This window comes from Ambystoma mexicanum, chromosome 13 (assembly GCF_040938575.1).
Source record: "Ambystoma mexicanum isolate Mex_15411 chromosome 13, UKY_AmexF1_1, whole genome shotgun sequence".
Taxonomy (NCBI): Eukaryota; Metazoa; Chordata; class Amphibia; order Caudata; family Ambystomatidae; genus Ambystoma; species Ambystoma mexicanum.
The window spans coordinates 267,993,980-268,015,934 of NC_090938.1; positions in this window are offsets into that span (position 1 = coordinate 267,993,980).

The window sequence follows — 21,955 nt, forward strand, 5'->3', positions numbered from 1 at the left end:
TCTCAGGACTCACTTTTCTCAGATCAGCCCAGATTTTGCTAGGCCAAATGGCATATGAAATGACATTTTACGCTCCTTTTTGCCCATTTCTTTTTGAATTTCCTTGTCTATTTTTCTGAACTCAGAACCCATTTGAAGTGTAGCCACTGACTGCCCCTCTGATTTGGGACCACCAGTGTTCACACCCCATTTTCTTGCTCTTTCCCCATTGCCCGGGTTCTCTCTGCTTACCTCCACTCTGGAACCTATTGGCTGTATCTTTTCACAAGTGATGTGTGCCAGCATATCAGTTTCTGGTGTGTGACACGTATCTGTATTTTGTACGGTGCCTCTCACTTCTGTCTCTTGGAATATCTGTGGTTCAAAACACTCCTCAGGTGACTGACCTGCACTTGCCTTTTGGGAAATTGTTATTTCTGTGGGGGTTTCAACAGTATTTTGTTTATCAGGTAAGGATAAATGATCCTGACTCTTCATTTTGTGTTTGATGTTCACATTGCATATACTTTTTTAAATCTACCTGTTTTCTACCTTTTTAATCTGTTCTTGTGGTTTTTCGTGTTAATTTTCTCCTTATTGCTCTTCATCTTCACACACCTGAATGGTCTGGTTCAATATCCAAATTAACCACACTCCCTTTCTATCTGTGTTATTATTCCCTGTCTCACTTTCATTAATTTGTTTTATGTTTTTAAATCAGTAAGCAATTCAGTATTTTTATTCAAAGGTTATTCATGGGCATCTGTGTTTTCATCATGGCAGAGGTGACTAGCTAGTCACTTATTGTTGCTATGTGCAGATCACTCCTATGACCTTCCGCATCTAAACTTAGTTGTTGCATTTGAACTGCACATCATTCACCTTTTTGCTCATACAACATTTTAACTTCGGCCTCTAAGCACTGAAACCTATCGCCTCATAACAAGTTTGGAGGTAGACATGCCTGTAATACTGGAAGGCTACCTCAAAACTTGTGAAAAAATCAGGCACCCGTGAATGGCCAGTTACCGGGGTATTCCGGCCCTGCCGTACCCGTTAATTGCCCTTTTGTGGGTGCAGGAATCCGGTGATCCCATTCCCATTGAGCCACATAGAGCTCAATGGGAATGGGGATGCCTGTAGCACCGCCACAGTTCATTACTGTTCCGGTGCTACAGGCAAGCTGTGCTCGCGGGTGCCTTTCAATCCACCAGGTCAGACCTTGCGGAATGAAAGGCACACGCGAGTACAGCTCTGAGTTTGCCGGTCTGGATACAATGGTACCGGTAAGCTTAGTTTACTTTTTCGGAGGCTTATAAATACGCTCCCCCTGGAGGAATCCTCACCAAACTTTGCAAAAAAAGTATATTCCTAGCTCTGAATTTTTTCAACAAGTTGGTTGAGGTTTTGTGCAGGGGAGGCAAAGTTACAGGGGGGTCCCAAATCTTTTTTTTTCTCCATAGACTGAATGGGGAAAAACTTTGCGCACGGATACAGCCCAAACGGCTGGACGAATGACGAATTTTCACCAAATTTGCGGCAGGAGCGGTGGCTGGGGTCAGAAACCGTGCTTTTGTGTGTTTGGTGGAAATCCAACCAGTACTTTTGTTGCAAATTACTGAAATATATGGGCCAAAAAATTGGTGATATCTGGGTCCACTCCGCTGACCCATTTCCCTGTCCGCTCCACAGACCGAAGTGTCATTGGCCTGCGGTACGCTGATATGTCGGCAACCATTGGATGCGGCCGGTGGTTGGCTGAGGGAAGTGTGCTGTGCATCAATGTTTTTGGGATACGCCGCCATGGTGTATTGGAGGACAGTGCAGCGGCGGATGGGTCTGGCAAATGTACTGTACGGCATGTGTTGGTGGCAAGAAGGGAGAAAACGGGTGGGGGAGTGAGAAGTGGTTCATGTGACATATGTACATAGGTGGAAGAAGACGGAGGAGTGCCTGCAGTTTTCACGCGTACTGTGTCAAGTCTCAGGTAGCTGGACAGGCGAGTACTTTGTGTGGTTATTGGAGGCAGGTGCTGTAATAGCCCGATTGCTTCTGCCGCAACCTGTTTGCGGTGACCTCTTTCCGTGGTGAGTGGTGGCAGGTCAATTTTAGAAGGGGAATCAATTGTACATGATATAGGTTGGGTGGAAGCATGGGTGGCTGTGCTATGTTACAGGAATGCGGGAGTTGGGCACATGGTGGCATGCATGGGTGAAGGAAGTTGCGTTGGGTCTTTGGAAGGATTAAACTATTGGGTGCATGGGCAAAGGCTGCAGACTGTAGAGCATGCACTGAAGACCATAGAGTTTTAGCATACCCACTGCAGTAACGCAAGTGTGGGTGTGCATCCGGTACAGGGTGGTGCTTGCATAGTGCAGTGTGTGCACATTGGTTGCAGTAGGCCAGTGTTGCGAACCGATTGTGGGTAGTTTGGCAGTCGCAAAATAGTTTGGGAATGGAAGTGGGGATGGCCATAGTATGTGAATGAAAGTGCACAGGGGTGCAGGAGAGAGTGTTTTCATTCTACTTTATAATAAGTGATGCAATTTGTTGCTGCATAGTTCCATGGCGGTGCACAGGTTGGGTAGTAGTGGTGGTGGTAGTGCTTTGTATGTGGATAGTCGAAGTTGGTAAATGGTGAAATGGATGGTGCCATTATGTAGCAGAGAGAGTGTTGAAGGCGTAGACTGTTGGGTGCATGGCCGAAAGGACGTAGGCCGTAGGCTATGCACTCAAGAAGCTAGGACTTTAAAACCCAAACAGCAGTAATGCTTTTTGGATTCTGCAGCAGTTAGAGGGTGGTGACCTGTAAATAATGGTTGTAGAGCACATTTCAGACACAAGCGAGCAGGAGATGTGAGCTGCCATGTGTGCATGTTTGGATTTGCAGCTGAGGACACTGTTACAACATGGTAACGTTTTGAATGTGTACTTGGCGATGGTGCTGTGAAATGTCATGCAGTGTGGGCACTGGGTGCTGGGTTTGCATACTGTTAGTATGGAAGAGGAAATGGTAGAAGTGCACCTTCATTGTGCTTGATTACTATGCTGTGTGCTGAATTGTTGAAGTAGGGCCAATGTTGTGAAAAAGTTGTGGTTAGGTTAGTAGAGACACAATACTTTGTAAATTGCTGTGGATAGGCTTGGTGGAGGCTGTGGTATGTTTGTGGATTCTGGTGACAGCAACCTGTTTTCATGAATGGGTGCAATGCAGAGGTTTAGTATGTGATGGCTGGATTGCGTGTGTAGGTTGGGTAGGAGTGCAGGTGGCAGTGGTGTGTATGTGGATTGGTGTAGTTGGTGATATGGTGAAATACATGCTGCCATTACATTGTGGCTAATTTGGCAGTGACACAATACTTTGGGAATAGAAGTGGGAACTGCCATAGTATATACATGAAAGTGCACAGGGGTGCAGGAGAGAGTGTTTTCTTTCTACATTATGGTAACTGGTGCAATGTGTTGCTGCATAGTTCCATGGTGGTGCACAAGTTGGGTAGGAGTGCTGGTGGTAGTGCTGTTTATGTGGATAGTCGAAGTTGGTGACATGGTGAAATGGATGGTGCCATTATGTAGCAGTGCGAGTGTTGAAGGCCTATACTGTTGGAGGGCATGGCTGACGGCTGTAGGCTGTAGGACATGCACTCAATAGGCCAGGACTTTAGGATGCACACACGAGTAATGTATTTTGGATTCTGCAGCAGGTAGAGGGTGGTGACCTGTAAAGAATGGATGGAGTACATTTCAGACGCAATAGAGCATGAGAAGTGAGCTGCTATGCGTGCATGTTTGGTTTTGCAGGTGAGGACACTGTTACAACATGGTAAGGTTTTTGATGTGTACTTGGCGATGGTGTGTGAAAAGTCATGCAGTGTGGGCACTGGGTGCTGGGTTTGCATACTGTCAGTTGTGGAAGAGGATATGGTAGAAGTGCACCTTAATTGTGCTTGGTTACTATGCTGTGTGCTGAATTGTTGAATTAGGTTAAATGTTGTGAAAAAGTTGTGGTTAGGGTGGTACTGACACAATACTTTGTGAATGGGTGTAGGTAGGGGTGGTGGATGCTCTCGTATGTTTGTGGATTCTGCTGATAGCGACCTGTTTTCGTGAATGGGTGCAATGCAAAAGTTCAGTATGTGATTGGTGGATGCATGTGCAGGTTGGGTAGGAGTGCTCGTGGTAGTGGTGTGTATGTGGATTGGCGTAGTTGGTGATATGGTGAAATGCATGGTGCCATTACGCTGCAGTGCGTGTGTTCAAGGCCTAGCCTATTGGGTGCAATAGAGCTGAAGAAGTGAGCTGCCAAGCGTGCATGTTTGGTTTCGCAGGTGAGGACACTGTTACAAGATGGTATTGTTTTTGATGTGTACTTGGCAATTGTGATGTGAAAAGTCATGCAGTGTGGGCACTGGGTTTACATACTGTCAGTATGGAAGAGGATATGGTAGAAGTGCACCTTAAATGTGCTGGGTTACTATGCTGTGTGCTGATTTTTTGAAGTAGGGCCAATGTTGTGAAAAGGTTGTGGGTAGGTTAGTAGTGATACAATACTTTGTGAATGGGTGTGGGTAGGGGTGGTGGACGCTCTGGTATGTTTGTGGATTCGGCTGATAGTGACCTGATTTCGTGAATGGGTGCAATGCAGAGGTTCAGTATGTGATTGGTGGATGCGTGTGCATGTTGGGTAGGAGTGGTGGTGGAAGGGGTGTGTATGTGGATTGGTGTACTTGGTGATATGGTCCCATGCATGGTGCCATTTTGTTGCAGTGCCTGTGTTTAAAGATTAGCCTATTGAGTGCATGACTGAAGGTCATAGGCTGTAGACGATGCATTTAAGAGCCTAGGACTTGAGGAAACCCACGTCACTAATGCAATTTTGACTGTGCATCTGGTAGAGGGTGGTGACCTGTAGAGAATTTTTGTGGAGTACATTTCAGATGCCATAGAGCAGCAGAAGAGAGCTGGTCGGTGTGTATGTTTGGTTCCACCGGTGAGGTCGCTGGTAGAAAATGGTAAACTGTTGGATGTTTGATTGGAGATGGTGCAATGAAAAGTCATACAGTGTGGGTACTGGGTGCAGTGTGTGCATACTGGCAGTATGGCAGAGTGTATGGTTGAAGTGCAGCTTCTATGGGTTCTTTGCTATGCTGTGTGCAGATTTGTTGAAGTAGGGCCAATTTTGTGAAAATGTTGTTGTTAGGTTGGTAGTGACACAATACTTTATGAATCGCAGTGGGTAGGGGTGATGGAGGCTGTTGTATGTTTGTGGATGCTGCTAATTGCGACCTGTTTTCTGAATGGGTGCTTTATGGTGTGAGGGAGTTGGGTTGAAGTGCTGCTCAGTATGTTACGTTTGTGCACTATGTTAGGTGCCTACATGGTCGCATGCATGGATTCATAGTGTTGTGCTGGGTGTGGGCAAAGGTGGACTGTTGTGTGCATGGCAAAAGGTGTGCTGGGTGCGCCACAGGATCATTGTGGATGCTGAAATAGGCTATCCTGTAGGAAAGGTTTCTGGTGGAGGGGATTTAGAAGCAAAAGGAACATGTTCTCAGAGTGTTTAACGGGAAATATGGAGTTGTGTACCGAATTTATAGTGTGCAATGCCGAGGTTCAGTATGTGATTGGTGCAGGCGTTTTTGAAAATTTCATAGTCACCAATAGGAGCCACTAAGGGAGTGTTGGAAGATTCAAGTTCAAAGGGAAGAAGTATTGTGTCTGCTTTACTGGGGCGTGGCACTAGTTGCAGCTGGGAAAGCGCACGTGCCACATCATGGCCTCCTCAGCATGGAGCCTTCGCAAATGGAACTGTGGGGATTCTCCAATGAGGATTCGAGGGTGTGGTACACCAGGAGGGGCAGTGACATATTTACCAGCGAGTGCTTATAGTCGGTGATCCATTTGTACACAATTTGCACAGGTATGCCGTGGAAAGAGGTTTCAATACTGGCTTTCAGTTGGAAGGAGAACATGCTTTTTGGGGCACGGTTTATGAGTGGGGTTTTGGGTGCATGGATCTCCTTTGCAAATGTGTGGCCTCTGTTGTTACTGTAGATGTGGTGGTCCTGCATTTTGGAGGACTACATTTGGGGCACATGTCGTGCTCATGTTTGCTCGCTTACTTAAAGAAGTTGATGACAGCTGTGATGCAGATATTTCCTACTGCAAAGGTGATTTTCTTTCATCGATAACACCAAGAGGACATGGGGAGCATGCCAGTGTAATTTGTCCCAGCCAGATGTCGGTAGATGTTGGATAATAGAAGCATGTGCAAGTTTATGTGCAGTGCTGGGATGTTCTGCACCGACTATGAAAGCATTAATAACCAACAAGATTTCCAGTGGTTCCAAGGAAATGGCATTTTTTTTTAACTTCCAATGGTAATGCTGTTGTGTTTGCCACTCTGCACAAAGCATTGCAGAGACTCCAGTAGAAATGTAAGAAAAGCATTCATCTTCAGTCCAGAAAAATGTCAGGTGGAGAAGCAAACAGACAGTGAGCAAAAGAGAGAAAAACAAGAAAATAAACTGTACGAATGCACGTACATAACAAAAACACGACAAAAAGAAAAAAGAAGATATATGGGTTTTTAGAGACAATCCTAAAGACACAATCCCCACCCCTGTCTTACATTCCCCCCACACCCCACACTCTCTGAACCCCCTCCCCCTCCAGTTTCTGCTCAGTAATGCCGCAGATTCCGCAGGACCTTGAGGATTAGACGTGGCACATCCGGCTGTTTTTAGGATGTCAGCTATAGCATTGGCACTGTGGAGGCCAAGCCATTGGGCAATGTGGTTGCTGGTTGTGGTGTGTACACAAACACTGTGAGAGAAGGTCTGTTTGTGCAGATAAATGTAGGAGGCTATGGTGAAAGTGTGCAAGGTAAGGGGCATGTATCCTGTTTGTATGCATGCACTGCACGCACTTGCTTAACGTTGCTATTATACATTCCCTGCTGCTTTTGTGGATGACTTTTCTTACATTTGTAGTACAAGCATTACAAGGGGAAGACCATATTGTGAAGTGTACAAGGTACGAGGCAGGCATCATGTTGTTATGAATGCAGTGTGTGAATCATATGATATGATGTGCTATGGTATTTTGTGCCATTCGTATCACGCCTACATACAAGTGTGTGAAGGCGCACAGAGGAAAGGGAGGCAGCACAGAGGTCACACAGAGACAGTGATTCCTCTAGACCAGTTGACACTGAGAGTGCGCAAGTGATTGTGAAGGGGGAGGTCAAAGTGCAGTACATGGGAACAATAAAAAATAGAAATGCATGCAACTATGGCCGTTGCTGGCAAGTGCAAGGATAAGTGTACACATCAAGTAGTGGCAGAACTGTTAGGGTTCTAGGCCACAGGCCCCAAGTATGGGGGTTGGCAGAAAGCCAGTCCAGGGTTGGAACTATAGGGAGAAAGGTAGCCTGAGGCACAGATTGTAGGGTGGGTAGGAAACCAGTGCACAATACCTTTTAGCCAAGAAGTGAGCAGGGAAGAGGAGGGCCAAAAGAAGAAGCACATTGAAAGGTTTTCCAGTGCTTTCAGAGCTTACGATGCTTCTCCTCAAGGCCCATGGAGATAGAGAGTGTGTTCCACAGGGAGGCCCCAGCAAAAGAAACACATCTACCACGATCTGGTTGCGTGTAGAAGCAATAGACCCGGAGGGAGTAGGAGGCGGATGAGGGAAGAGCTGGAGCAAGCAGATATTTAGGAAGTGAGAGTGCAAGGTATTGAGGTCCCAGGGACCAGAAGGCCTTCTGCATAATGCACAGGGCTTTTAATTTTATTGTTCACAGCCACTGGGAGCTATTGCAGACATTTTCGTCTAGCATAAAGACACAAAGATCCCTGCCGTTCAGGCCAAGGACAAGTTGCGCACTCCTCTTATGGATGAGTTGCCGAGGGCACAGATCGGAAGCTGGCAGAATTAAAAAGAGCCTGTTGCAACACAGCGTACAAAGCACCACAGCCGTGCAGACACTGACCTTTTGAAAAGTGACTGTAGGTTGCTAAAATACATTCAGCGGTGGCTTTAGTTCCTTCTTTTTATGAGTTATGTAGTAGGTGATTTAGTGGGGAACAATTTCATAGCATTGTGGGAAGGACAGAACAGAGTTCCTGTTTTGCTAATATAGTGTGTTATATCGGTAAATGAAAATGTTTCAAGCACATACCAACAAATTGCCACTTCATGGTAGGAGATGGAAGGAACATCAGTATGCTTTTTTAACACGTAGTGGACGTTTAGAAGCAGATATCGTGCGCAGAGGCACTTATAACACAGTTGTGAACATACTGCCAAAAAAATGTTCATACCTTTCTTTTGTGGTGATGAGTGCTTATGTGGATGAACGTGTATGTATAACTCCTGGAATGTTTCACTGAACTTTCCACTGGACATGCTTTACAATAACGGCACACGTGCAGGCTGATATTGTAACAGTACACATGAAGTCTTGTGGAGAACTGACATTGTAAGATGCTGAAGTCTTGGAGGGCATTGGTGGATGCGTGGGTGAGTACTTAGCGATACCTAATAAGGCCGTGGTGGGAAGAGGATAATGGAAAGGGAAGAAGGACTGTTCATGATTTACTGGGGCGTGACTTTCACGATACTTTGCAAGGCGCACGTGCTACATTTTGCACTTTTGAACATGCTGGCCAAAGGAAATGCAAATTTTGCAGTTGTCCAATCAGGAGGTAAAGTGTGCGTCACAGGAAAGGGCGGCCATATTTTGTTTCATTACTCTGTGTAGTGAGGCTGGCAGAGATGGCGAAACGCATAGTTTTCATATTGGGTGATCGCTTTGTGATAGATCTGCTCCAGTATGCTGTGGAAAGAGGCCTTCATGACAATTTGAATTTGGACGAAGTGGAGGCTTTTTGGTGCGGTGTCCGTGTCCGTACGTACAACCATTTGCTTACAGAATGTCGACGAGTGGCCACTTTAGTTGTGGTAGTGAACTATGGAGCATTGCTTTTTGGTTCCATAGCTTGTGCAAGTATGTACCATCAACTCTAAAAGATGATGAAAGAAGTTCAGCCATTTTTGCCACTGCGAACGGGCTTTTCTCATGTATATCACCAAGTCCAGTATATAACTATTCCAATGAATGTTGTCGGCAGCCAGAGGTGGGAAGGCGTCTTATCAACAGAAGCATGTGAACATTTTTGCATGCTGCTGGGATGTACTCCTGTGAGAGTGACAAAATATGTTATCGATATGTGCACCTTCTCAATGGATATGGCATTTCATTGTCGCCCAGTAGCACTGACATTTGATTTTTCAATCTACAGGCTGCACTGAAGACGCTATTGTAAGAATGTGAGGTGCAGTGCAACAAATAAAAGTAATTATAAAAGCCCAAAAAAAGAGTTGTTACTGTGGAAGCTGTTTTGAGAATAATTTAAAAAAAGCTTTTTTAAGAGCCACCACTACAAAGGACACCCCCTACCCTGGTTGACATTTATTCCCCTACTCCCGCGTGTGCACACCTGGAAAAGTCAGCAGACATTGCAACAGTTGCAGGTTTGTATGTGTAACATACGCCCCTTTTGCACATGGCCATCATATATTTGGGTCTGTGAAGGACACATGATTGCGCATTAAGCTTTCTGGGTGTGGATTGCACACACAGACTGTGGTATACAGTATATTTGTCGACCTAAATGTAGAGGGTGAGCTTATGGCTGTTTGTTGTACGAGTCACAGCGTATGATATGATATGATATGATATGATATGTTTATTTATATAGCGCCTATACACAATGTGTTTCAAAGCGCTTCAAGGCAAGGGAGGGAACAAGGGAAAAAACAATGACATTCTTACAGGCCACGAACAGTAAGGATGTGAAATTACAGTACTTGGCCTGTTGACATTTCAGATAGTGCAAGAGCTAAAACATAGATAAGGAAGGGAGGGGGAGAGTGGGAAGGAAATGGAAACAGACAGGCGACTACCGTACTAGGCCTGACGACATTTCTGGTAGAGCCGGAGAAAACAAAAAGTGAGGCAGAGGGTTGCAGAAAGGGAGGGGAGGAACAAAACAAGCGACTATCATATTAGCATATTAGGCCTGACGACATTTCAGATATTGCTGGAAGCGGGGGGCGGGGAGGAAAAAACCAGTAAGGGGAGGGAGGAGGAGACAGACGAGTTGCTATCATACTAGGTCCAGGGACAAAACTGATAGAGTAAGTGCATAGAAGAAAGTAAGGGGAGGAGATAGGAAAAGGGAGAAGGGAAAGGAGGAGAGAACAGAGAGTTAGCAGTCAAAAGAGTGGAGAAGCAAGAGAGGACAGTGAATGCAATTGCACATGCCTGTAGTAACACATATGTTGCAAGCCAGTATACAAGATGAAGATGGGAACAGCATGATTCAGGGCCACCATGAGTACAAGATGCAAAAGAAGTTCAGCATGAGAGTTGAGAAAGGGTGACGCACCATGAATGAATGAAGTCCATAAAAGTCAAATCCAGCATTGTCCACAAGACGGTGATGGTGAAACCAGAATGTATCAGGACAGACTATGCTTTGTTGTTTAATTGCACATACATTACTTGACAGTGAATGGAAAACAGAGTCCGGTGGGAGTTATGTGTGGAGTGTATCATGTGGGTTTGTACGCGTATGGAGCACCTACAATGAAGTGATTGCTTTTAGTTTGTTTGTGTGAGACTTTGGTGATGCTCGATCCCGTCAATATTATTGGTGTTAATTGTGGAGGGACAAATGCACACCATGTAACATGAGTTTCAGTGCTGTTTGAGCTGAGGGAGGTAATAGGCCAGGCAATGCTTCTGTTTCCAATCTCCTGCATAATTTCTTATCCCAATATGCAGAGACCCATGTAGGCGTGTAATTTTTTATTTCGTCCGGAAATGGAGAAAACGCGGTACATTGTGAAGAAGTGTATTTGTGTCTTTTTACAACTTGTGCCATTGTCGTGCTGTACAAATGGGAATCTATCGTTTCACAGCACTAACAGTTTTCCCCACAAATAGCATTCTTGCTGATTTTACTGCATTTCCAAATTCTGCATGCTCTACACACATTGCCTTGCTGCCCTTTTTGGAAGTATAGGAATAATGTTTGTGCTTGCTGTTGCGCACTTGCACTCTTGAAAATGCACTGCAACAGCACAACCATCTGTTTCAACAACCACACATTTCTAACTGTTTCCACTGCAGTGTTTTCCACAGTACCACGGTTCCTTCCATTTAGCACCCAATTGCGTGGAGGGTATACGAGGTGCGTCGCACTGCCTCCCTTTATTGCCACTTACATTGTGACACTCTGATAGGAGCTTTATATCATAGTCAGGCACATAAAATATTGCTAAAGGGATCTTATGGTGAAGGTGCGGTACTACAAACATGGCATCATTTCTAAATACACTATGTAAAGCAACGTTATGTTTACAGTGCACTAATGAAAACCTATGAAATTCAATAACAAAAAACTTTGTTAAAGGGATGTTATTGTTAAGTTGCACTAGCAAAAACCTATAAAATTCAATGGAAAAACATTCTTACAGGGACGTTATGGTTACAGGTCAAACCGAAATACCCCACATATTTGCCAGTTCTGGTAAGCTAAGCAACCATAACTCGTGCCAGCGCTGTACTGTGCTAAGACTAACACCCATGACATCAAAGATGACATCACTAATGTCATTGATGACATCACTTATCTGATAGTGGTAGGTGTAGAGCTGTGAGAAGTTATGGGATTTCCTCTTTGACACAAAACACTAGAAACTTTTCAAAACGTTTCACCGGCACGATTAAATGCCTGAAAATTGGGTTTGGCGGACATATAAGTAAGCACATGTTATTATTAGGATAATATATGATGCTTTGAAGAGCTGCCTGTTTCTGCTCCACAAATAGCTGTAACCAAAGAACAGATTTCACAAAGGCTGCTCACTGAGCAAAGGAAGTGGGTGCAGTGTGTTTCCACTGATCTTTTGCTTCTGGAAAATTCTATTCACAGACACCACATTATTGCACCTTTTTGCTGAAATGCCTGCTCGCCCTCTGGAGGCAAGGCCGCCCGCCCAGACATCATTTTACAAGGAGTCAGTGCGCATCTTCAGTCGGCCCTGCTAGCCTGAGAGTTTTGCTAACAAAGCCAAGTCAGTGCCTGGGTCCTGGGAACTCCTGGTGCTGCTGCTTCTGTCAGGGCGGGCATTTGAATGTTAGTGACAAAAGCCGACTTTTCAGGGACATGTGGAACCCATGTTAGCCTTAGATCCATGGCGACTTCCTTAAACAGCACCAGATGTTTTGTGAAAGCTTCTAGAATGCAGTCAAGTGGTGCGCTTTGCACAACATTCTTGCACAGCTGGGACAGTAGCAGGGGCAGCTTTTGGTGCCGGGGTAGTGGGGTGCAGCTAATAGTGCGACAGCACCACTTTGAAAAAATATGGGGCTGCTTTGAAAAAGATGTCCAGGGCTGCTTTGACAAAAATGCCCAGGGCCACTTTTGGTTCCCAGTCCAGCCCTGGTTTTATGTTTACATTTTTTTACCCGAAGGCAAGCAAAGTTATGACAAAGATGCAAGGTATGCTCTTTGTAGGAAACTTTAATCATGGAGAGAACCGAAGACGAGCTAGTGCAAGACGACTGCTGCAACACCTGGACCCCGGTCAAGCCCTGCTGCAGGTCCGAATTGCCTGAAACTCCATCGACTGTCATGGCCACAGGCCCCAGAACACAAAAACCACATAATCTAGTGATGGGGGCAATGTGACCTATAAACACAGGGGCCCTGGCTGGACTCAGTCTTGGTGCCTTTGGTGCCAGGCTCATATAGAAATGTGAGCAGGAACACTTTAATTCAGTGCATGAGTGCTTTTACTTTATTTCAGTGCAGGAGTGCTTTTATTTTACAAGAACTTTCCAGGAGCTTAAAGCCTTTATTCCAGAGAACATCCTCATGTGCTAACTCATCGGGTGTGGCTCCCTAAGCGTGGTCTTCATGTGCTGACTCATCGGGAGTGGCAGGGTGTGGCAGGCAGGCTGAACCTGGTGGGCATGGCATCAGAAGCTCAGCTATATAAGCTGCTCCATCCTTAAGGCTGGTGCTTCGCATTACTGTGCACTCGCGTGCAATGTGACGCTCACCGCCACTTGGACCAGTTTACTTACCTTTGAAACCAGACGTTCTCCTGCATAATCACCTCGAGGAAACCGGTGCTTCATCGCTTCATCTGCAGACTCATCCCATGACATCCAGTGATCTTGATCCCCATGCCACAGCACTGCACTCCTCATCCACGAACTCAGACCCTGTGAAGAAGAAGAAAGACAAGGTTAGTACATCTGTCCCAGGGCTGCACCACATTTGAACCCTGCATGCCCCCTAGTTAATAACTTACCAGCTACTGTACCTCTGCAGCTTCGTTCCTCATTCCCTCTGGCTGTCGCCTCAAGCTCCGCAGCTTCTGCCGGGCTGGCAACATCCCCTGCAAGGGAAGAAAGCAAAAGAGTAAACATCAAAAGTTGAACGAACAGCAATACAAGACAACACATTTTACAATACAACAAAAACAGATGAGGAAAGACAAAGGCAAACAGGAACACTTACTTGAAGTATAGTGGCTTAGTCGCAGCAGGACTGGACTACCACGTGCAGGGGACCAGAGAAGTAACTCGGTCCAGATCATACAAGTGCCCCTGCCAGAAGCAGCAGGACAGAGTACTCATCAAAACTAATCAACAGGTGAGCTTTCCAGGGACAGCGCATTCCACGGTTACCACGGTTTGAGAAAAGGAGTCTGGAAGGCGATCAGGCGCACAAGCTGGCATACTCACGCCCCCCTATTCGCCACGCAGGAGCAGTCCCGAGCAGCATCACCTATTACCACCAGTCACCACATAAGCGCAGAGGGCGAAGTCGGACCAGAGCGACCTCACCCCCGGAAGGGCTGCAACCGTTCCCCAAAGCCTTCGCAGAGACCAGGTGAGCGTAACAGAGCACAAAGCCTCTTCAAATCTCTGCCTGGGTGTTATGGAAACTTCTGAAATGGACAGTTGGCCCAGTTACTGGGTGAGTTACGGGCTGAAGTTCATGCCTCAAGACAGGAAACCAATGCCCTAAGGAGGGATCTAATTGTGAACTGGTAGCGGACAGATGAACAAGGAAGGTAAATGCTCCAGGCACAGGTAGGCCCGGTCCCAATGCCGGGGTATGCCCCTCCTGCCGCGCCTTCACAGCCCACACAGTACAAGTGATTCTTCCGGGGGGGTTCCCCTGGCCCCACAAGAACGCTTCACAGGCGATCCGAATAGGTACGCCATCTTTATGAATCAATGTCACGTACATTTCTTGTGCAGACCTGGGGCATTCCCCAATGATCAAGCAAGAGTGGCATTTGTACTCTCATATTTGGGAGGTAGTGCAGTGGACTGGTCAATACCCTTGGGAAACCAGGATGATCCTTTGCTTCGAGACTTCAGAGGTTTCCAGCGTGAAATGGAGAAACTATTTGCATGGCATACTCAAGGGCGGGCTCTGGACAATGAACTTTTATCACTACGGCAGGGTATTCAATACCTACTAACATATATCGCTTCCTTCAATCATCTGATAGCACAAACTAACTGGTCAGAGGAGAAAAGAAATACAATCTTTTACCAAGGCTTGCGAGGGGAACTTAAGGACGTATTAGCCCAAGTAGTAAATCCCCCAGAAAGATGTGCTGTGCAGCTCAATCACAGATTGCAGGATCGGGCCAAGGACGAGGGGCAGTCGGTCTACGTGCGACCCTGTGAGAATCAAACCAAATCACACGATCAGTCCGACCCAATGCGAATCAGAGGCTTGCGGAGCCCACTCACCAAGGCAAACAAGGCAGCAAAGGAGACAGCAGCAGCTTTGTTTGTACTGTGGTAAGGCAGGTCACGCTTCTGTGTCAGGACGGTCACAAAGAGGACATCACCTTCGATCTCATCGGTGCTCCTCAGTTCCAGATGATATTGGAAATGCCCTGGCTGGAGTCAATCTGGGCGTAAATGAGTTCTGACCTTTCCCCAAGATTGTGCCGACACCTGTTATAGCAAGGGATTCTCATTAAAAGGTCTTACCAACCCAGGTTCATAGAAGAAAAAAACCATACTAGGCCTCACCAGTTAACTACCACCTGAATACCTGGATTACCAAGATGTCTTTCAAAAAGAGCAAGAAAACACCCTACCTCCGCACAGACCGTATGACTGCCAAATTGATCTGGTACCTAGAGCTCAAGTTCCCTGCAGCCGGATCTACGACCCTAACAGAACAGGAAAACCAGCATCTAAAAACATACCTGGATCAATATCTGGCAAATGGCTTAATTCGTCCATCCGAGTTCCCTGCATCCTCGCCCCTCTTTTGTGTGCCTAAAAAGTAGAGAGGCCTGAGAACTTGCATCGACTACAGAGCGCGTAACCAGATCATGGTAAAAAAACGTTACCCATTACCGCTTATCCCTGAGCACTTGGATCAAGTTAAAAACGCTCACATATATACAAAACTAGACTTACGAGGGGCCTGCAATCTAGTAAAAGTCAAAAAAGGAGACGAGTAGAAGACAGTCTTTTGCACGAAATATGGCCTTTATGAATATCAGGTTATGCCCTTTGGACTATGTAATGCACCGGTGGCGTTCCAATTGTTCATGAATGACGTGCTCCGCGAACTGTTGGATGTCTGCGCTCTTGTCTATATTGATGACATTCTTATCTATTCGACCACCAAGTTGGACCACGTCAACCATGTTCGGGCAGTTTTGGAGAAACTGTGGCAACACCGGCTATATGCCAAATTGGAGAAATGTTTCTTTCATGTGACAGAGGTAGAATTCCTCAGCTTTATTCTCACACCACGGGGCGTACGCATGGACACGTGCAAGGTAGACGCTATCTTTAACTGGCCCTCACCGACATCCATAAAGGGAGTACAGAGTGTACTCAGGTTCGCCAACTTTTATCGCTGGTTCATACCCAGGTTCTCCCAGATCGTCCACCCAATCACCCCTTTACTACGGAAAAATAAGCAATTTCATTGGTTCGCAGAGGCAGAGAAAGCCTTCCAGGAGCTAAAACAAGGATTACCACAGCACCAATTCTACGTCATCCTCGACCAGAACTACCATAAGTGGTCGAAACTGATGCTTCCAACATAGCAATGGGAGCAGTCCTGTCACAACGAGACCCCGAAACAGGTCAGTTGCATCCCGTGGCATTCTGGTCTCACAAGATTTCAGCCCCTGAATTGAATTATGCAATCACTGATAAAGAACTGCTAGCAATTAAGGCAGCGTTCAAAAGCCTGGAGGCATTATCTTCTTGGATATAGACATACAGTCACCGTCTTTCACGGATCATCGCAATCGACAGTATCTGAAGACCGCTAAAGCATAATCATCATGCCAACTCCGCGGGGCTCTCTTCTTTGCAGAATACGACTTTGTCATCACCTATATACCCAGAGTACGCAATGGAAAAGCGCACACCCTGTTTCGCATGAGTGAGGGAGAAGAGGCATTCACTACACCAGACCCCGTGGCCATCATACCTGAAGGACAAATCCAAGGCATGATTGCCACAACCACCTCTCGAGACAACTTAAAATCTGACCTGCAACATTTGATGACTCCACCAGCGCAATAGGAATGGCTAGGGAAGGGAGACCAGTATACGATGGTGGACAACCTACCATATTACCAAGGACGATTGTACATCCCGGATAAGAAATTACAGAATCAAATCATTGCAAACTATCATGATTCATTAGTAGAAGGGCATCCGGGAATAGCTAAAACCCAAACTAAAATAAAGAAAAATGACTGGTGGCCAACTTGGCGAAAGGACATTGTCCAGTTCATCGCAACCTGTGGCACCTGTGCACAACCCAAGTCCCAAAAACAAAGTCCCACAGGTCTGCTACGTCTTTTAGAAGTACCCCCTGCACCTTGGCATATGCTATCAATGGATTTTATTACAGACCTTCCCTCCTGTAATGGATACAATACCATCTTAGTTGTCGTAGATCTGTTTTCCAAAATGGCCCACTTTATTCCCCTGAAAGGTCTCCTAACTGCTTCTACTCTGGTTACCGTGTTTTTGGAACAGATTGTCCGACTACACGGGTTCCTATCAATATTGGTATCAGACCGAGGAACTCAGTTTGTCTCTGCATTCTGGAAAAGGTGTTGTAAAATTGCCAAAATCGACCTCTGATTATCTATAAGCCATCACCCTCAAACCGACGGCCAGACCGAATGGACAAACTAGACCCTTGAGCAATACATAAGGTCTATGCTGCAACAAACCGAGGATACCCGGAAGGACATACTTTGGTTTGCAGAATACGCATATAACAACTCCAATCACACCAGTACGGGACAAAGCCCATTCTACATAGTGTACGGTTGACATCCACGGACATCGTTTTTGACCCACTCGAATCATTAGAAATGCCCGCTGTAACGACCTTACACAAAACCATCACCCAGGTTTTTAACGAAGCAGCAGAGCATCATGCCAGAGCCAAAGAGAAACAGAAGCAGTTTGCAGATCTACACCGAAGGGAAGCTCCCAACTACCAAGTCGGAGACAAGGTTCGGTTAGCATCCAAAAACATCCCCCTGAAAGGACCACAGGCGTTCTGTCCCATATCTGGGACCCTACACTATCAAGGCTATGATCAACCCTGCGGCAATGAAATTAGAAATACACATGCGGATCCACCTGGTGTTTCATGTCTCCCTCCCAAAACCATTGAGACCAGGTACAAGGATTGATACTCCACTGGATCCCGAAATAGTTGAAGGAGAACCAGAATACAAAGTTAAAAGGATCCTAGACTCTAAGATGGTCTGCTCCAAGTTATACTACCTTATAGACTGGAAAGGTTATGGAACCCAAGATCGGACCTGGGAACCCAGAGAGCATGCCCACACTCCATGATTAATCAGGCAGTTCCACCGCAATAACCCCACTAAACCAGGGCCCAGAGGGGAACCACCCATGAGAGGGGCCTTGAGGAGGAGTGGCGTCATGGCCATAGACCCCAGAACACAAAAAACCACACCATCTAGTGATGGGGCAATGGGTCACTTGACTCACCTATGTCCCTTTGGACCTATAAACACAGGGGCTCTGGCTGGACTCAGCCTGGCACCGTTGGCGCCAGGCTCATATAGAGATGTGAGCAGGAACACTTTATTTCAGTGCAGGAGTGCTTTTACTTTATTTCAGTGTAGGTTCTGCTATTTTACAAGAACTTTCCAGGAGCTGAAAGCCTTTATTCCAGAGAACATCCTCATGTGCTGACTCATCAGGTGTGGCTCCCTAGGCCTGGTCTTCATGTGCTGACTCATCAGGTGTGGCAGGCAGGCTGAACCTAGTGGTTCAGCTTTGCATCCCCCTTCCTCCCTAGCCTCATCCTCCGGAGCCTGCTGGTTGTCAGGGTCTCTCCCTGTCATTGTTCCGGGGTGCAAGACCCTGGGTTTGAGCTGTTCTGGGCAGCCATGTTTATCTGAGGGTTGTGCTTAGCCCTCAACATGCGACTCAGGTCTTGGGTCAAGCTCTGGACCTGGCGCTCCAGTTGTGACACCATTTCGGGCTGATACAGGGGTCTTGGGTCAAATCTGTGTTGCTCTCGGGAAGGGTAACTGTCCCTTCTCCCAGAGTAACTTCAGTATTGAGGGTTTCCCTGGTAGCCCTCCATCCTTGAGCTCCCCTCTCCCCTATTTGGTGGTCTAGATTCCTGTAAGCAGGGAGAGTAAGGTGGGTTGCTCTGAATGTTGGGGTATTGGGGGTACCTGGGGAAGAAACTTAAACCTGGGGGCGGACGATTGCTGCCATCCTGAGGGAAGTTTAGAGGGAGGTTTTGAGGAAGTTTCCTGCGGACGTACTTACCTGATTGGACCCCCCCTAGAGTCCATGCGTACCCCAAAATGAGTCTGTTCCCCTTGTACCGTAGGCTGATGTTGGATGGCAGAGTCAGGTGACACATTTGTGGGGTACTCTGCCTGGCTACCACCTGCTTGGGACTGGTCAGAGGGCCTTCTCTACCTCTGGTTTGGTTGGTTAGTGGGAGGTGTATTTTTAGCCCCCCCCCATTTCTACATCCAAAATGGGGGCAATCTTTACCTCCGCCACCTTGACAGCAGCGGGGGTGTTGGTTGGTTGGGATTTTTGGGGGAATTCTTATTTTCTACTGGCTTTTGGACCTCATAGATCCGAGTAGCTTGTTCTATTACCCAGTCCAGGGTCCTTTCATTGTGGAAGTCCCAAACCAGCTGCGTCATACTGTACTTAGGAAGTGCATGGAAATAGGTATTGATGACCTCCCTACTGTTCATGCGCACCCGCATAGTGGTTTGTGCAACTGCCCGTTTCAATTCTTGTACAAATTCTCTCTGGCCTGATCCTTTCCGCACTGCAGGTTGTAGGCCGCCTTGCGACCCTCCTGGGGGTTTCGGTGCATGGAGAAGTGCTTCAAGATAGCCGCATTGTAGGTAGACCACATTGAATGATTCTGTTCCTCCAGCCCAGCAAAGAAGCTGGACTATTCTGGGGAGAATGCCCATTTGGCAAACTCCATAGAATTCTGGTCATTTTTAATGTCATCTGGTCATATAGCTCCAGATGCTCCCAGACTGAGTATTTGGCATTTTTATGGTAAAGTGTCATAAAGTTTCTAATGGCATTTTTTTGTCTAATGGGGTCTCTCCCAGAATGACAGGGCCTAGTCTCTTCTCCCCTGTTGTGTTTTAGGCTCTCTGGGTCACTTCCCTTGGACACCCTCTTTCGAACAGTGGAATACTCATCTGACTCCTATCTTCTTCCGGGGTTGGTGGAGAACCCCTCCACCCCCCTGAACGGGTGGAGGTTTTCAGGATGCTCTTTGGGGGCCTAAACTCAGACTCCCTTTTATCTGCAAGTGGACCAGGTGGTCCCTTTGTAGCTGATGCTTCTGCCAGTCTAACTCCCTGGTTTTCTCTTCATAGGAGACCTCCTGGTCAGATACATTTGTCAAACTATTTTTGAACATAAGCAGTGATGCATGTCCATCAATCTCTGATGGACTCTGGCCTGCCGGCTCAATCATGCTAGGCCTAATTGAGTCCGGCTGCCTCATGGTTCCCGTTTCTTGTGAACTGGTAGACATGAAGTTAGCAGCACCTTGCGCATATAGGGTGGTAATTTGGCATGAGGTCACTGGTACAAAGTGCCCTACACCATGATTAGGGATTGCCTTGTCACTCTTTAACTGTTCAGGGTTCCTCAAGTCCTTTTTAAACCTAGCACACTCTTTTTTAAACCTTTTGAATTTCTCTTTCTCAGTCCCTATTTCTTGATAGTATGCATGTGCCTGAGCCTTATTCTCTGCTATCAGGGCTTGACTGACTTCTATGACCTTGCCATGTGCTACTACTTGGCTCTGGAGTCCCCTGTGCATGAGCCAAGTAGTAGCACCAAGGGCCTCATTTTCTTTCTGTGCTTCTTTTATTGTCTGGGAGTACTCAGACAATTACTGATGCAGGAGACCAATCTCCACACCCTGCACATTTTTGTTTTGTATTGTTTGCTCTAGATCACATTCTATCTGTCTTATATGCCCCATTAATTTTTCATTCTCTAATTTTAGGTTAGTCAGTTCCTGAAAACACAACTCACTTTTCTCTAGGTCTGTCTTTAATTTGCACACTTCCTGGCATAGGGCATCTTTTTCCTGAGACAGTGCGCCATTCTGTTCAGTCATGTTATCTCTCTGCTGCTTCATAGTGCTTAACTTCCGGCGCTCCTGGTCAAATTCCTCTTGGGGATGGACCTCTTTAATAATCAACCAGTTATTTTCCTCTTCTAATTGCTTAATCTGATTTTGTAAAGTGCACATAACGTCTAAGCAGGCTCTATTGTATGTCACTTGTTGACTCAGTTTTAGTTGACTCTCTTTCAGGGAATCAATCCTTTCTTGGCACTCTCTTTAAGTGCAGATAATTGGGGATCCTGCTCTGAATTATTTTGTTGCTGTATTGCCAACTCCTCCATAAGCTGCTGCATGAGGTTTCCTAATTCTAACTCAGAATTTTGGCACTATCACATTTTTTCCTCTACCTGCCTTAACTCACTCTGTGATTGATTTAAAAGCTCAGACTGATTTTGCAAAGAGGTTACACTCTCCTGGTACCTTTCTTCTATGACTATCATGTGGAAGTAGATGTATGCAGTGAGTTGGACCATTTTAATTTGCTCATCTTTGACGTTCTGTGTCATATAGAAGTCAGTCAGGGTTTGAAGTAACAGGCCACTGCCCTGCCACAGATCCATATTTATAGGGGTCAGCTCTTGCATCATTCTAGATAGCCAGGCTTCATGTTTTTGTTCTGCCCATTCTCCTCTGATGAACTATTTGGATAGGAGGTGCTGTCTAGCCATATTAATTTCCATTGTGCTCATTATGAAATGTGTTCTACTGCTGGTCGTTTATCTATGCAAGGGTAAAATCTCCACCCTGCTCCTGCCTAGTTTCTGGTTACAATATTTTGTTATGAGGCATCGACCTGATACCTGGTGTAAAAGTTTTTACAATGCAACCCATCTTTCTAGCCACTAAAAGTAACACTACATTCAATGGGTTAGTCTGCTGTGTTGCGCTGTCACAGTTGAAAACTCTTATCTCAATCAGGGCACGAGCCTCCACTCTGTCATGCTTTTATTACACGACACACTCCAGCAAGGGACTCCTTCCCTGACAACGAATGTGGCATACAATAAAGCACTAATAAACCACAGATTTCTATGTTTGAGTAGGCCTCCAACTCGTCTTGCACCCAACCTCCACAAACACCCCGTGTCACAATGAACTAGGAAACAGACCAGTGTGTGTCAATAAGATATTCATTAATTTATTATTTAATGAAAAAGGAAAACAATCAATATAAGCAAAAATGCAATATCCTATCTAGA